The 1,154-nt window shown below is 45.6% G+C and overlaps 1 non-coding gene across 1 annotated transcript; it reads right to left on the bottom strand.

Moving 5' to 3' along the window:
* Window positions 1–390: 390 nt before the first annotated feature.
* LOC118993873 (U6 spliceosomal RNA) lies at window positions 391–497 on the bottom strand. The gene has a single exon (XR_005067959.1). It is a non-coding gene; the product is annotated as a U6 spliceosomal RNA (small nuclear RNA).
* Window positions 498–1,154: the final 657 nt, after the last annotated feature.

Genomic DNA, 1,154 nt, shown 5'->3' with positions numbered 1-1,154 from the left:
GCATTGTGGTGCTGTATGTGGGGAGGGGTCTGAGAGGGAACACTGCCACTTGCTCAGCTCTTGGCTGCCTTTCAGTCACTTTTCCCACTACCCAAAAGCAAATTGGCCCCTTCTGGTGCTGATTACTGGGTGGGTGGGTGAGTTTGTGTACATTCTAGGACCCTGTGGGTGTCTCCAATGAACTCTTTCATGAAGCTGGGAGTTTCTCCCCCTGCTGCAACCCCCACAGGTTTTACAGCCAGATTTCTGTTTTGTTTTGTTTTTAACTTTTTTTATTGTTGTTCAAGTCAGTTGTCTTCATTTTCCCCACTACCACCATTCCCCCCTATCCCAACCATCCCTACTTCTCACCCTTGATCCTATCCCCCTGTGGTTTTGTCCATGTGTCCTAAAAATATGGAATGCTTCAAGAATTTGCATGTCCTCCTTGCATAGGGGCCTTGCTTATCTTCTCTGTATCATGCCAATTTTAGTATATGGGCTGCCGAAGTGAGCACACAGCCAGAGGTTTTGAGGCTTTCTTTTCTTGTGCTGGAACCCTGGGCTTCTCAGTCTGTCTTGCTCCTGACTTGTTTCTCCCAGTTTATCCACATGAGGATGTAGGACCACCAGCCTCCCCTGCCTGTTCTCCAGCTACTACCTTGCCACACATCCTGTCCACTCTGGCTGCCTATCTCTACCCCTCTTTATCAGTCTGGATGAATGTTTCTTCTTTAACTCCTTGGTTTTTGGACTTTTGTACACTTTGATTTTCTGGCAGTTCTGGTTGTTTTTTGTTTTAAAATCGATTGCTGTCCTTCTTTTGCTTGTGCGAGGAGGCAAAGTGTATCTACCTACACCTCCATTCTTGGCCAGAAGTCTCATTTATTAATTCCTATTTTATTTTTTATAGGATTTTATTTGTTTATTTATTTTTAGAAAGAGGGGAAGAGAGAAAGAATGGGAGAGATACATCAATGTGTGGTTGCCTTTCACACATCCCCTACTGGGGATCTGACTGGCAACCCAGCCATGTACCCTGACTGGGAATCGAACCAGCGACCCTTTGCTTTGCCTCCTGGTGCTCAGTCCACTGAGTCACACTAGCCAGAGCCTTAATTCCTATTTTCTTCCTATACTTACTGCATGGGAGAGCTCATCCTGTCCAATGAATT

The sequence above is a fragment of the Sturnira hondurensis genome, unplaced genomic scaffold (genome assembly GCF_014824575.4).
Source record: "Sturnira hondurensis isolate 20B ecotype Veracruz unplaced genomic scaffold, ASM1482457v3 Scaffold0008916, whole genome shotgun sequence".
In the NCBI taxonomy this organism is placed as follows: Eukaryota; Metazoa; Chordata; class Mammalia; order Chiroptera; family Phyllostomidae; genus Sturnira; species Sturnira hondurensis.
Note: the sequence above shows the minus strand (reverse complement) of the source record. Positions and strands in the feature narration are given on the sequence as shown.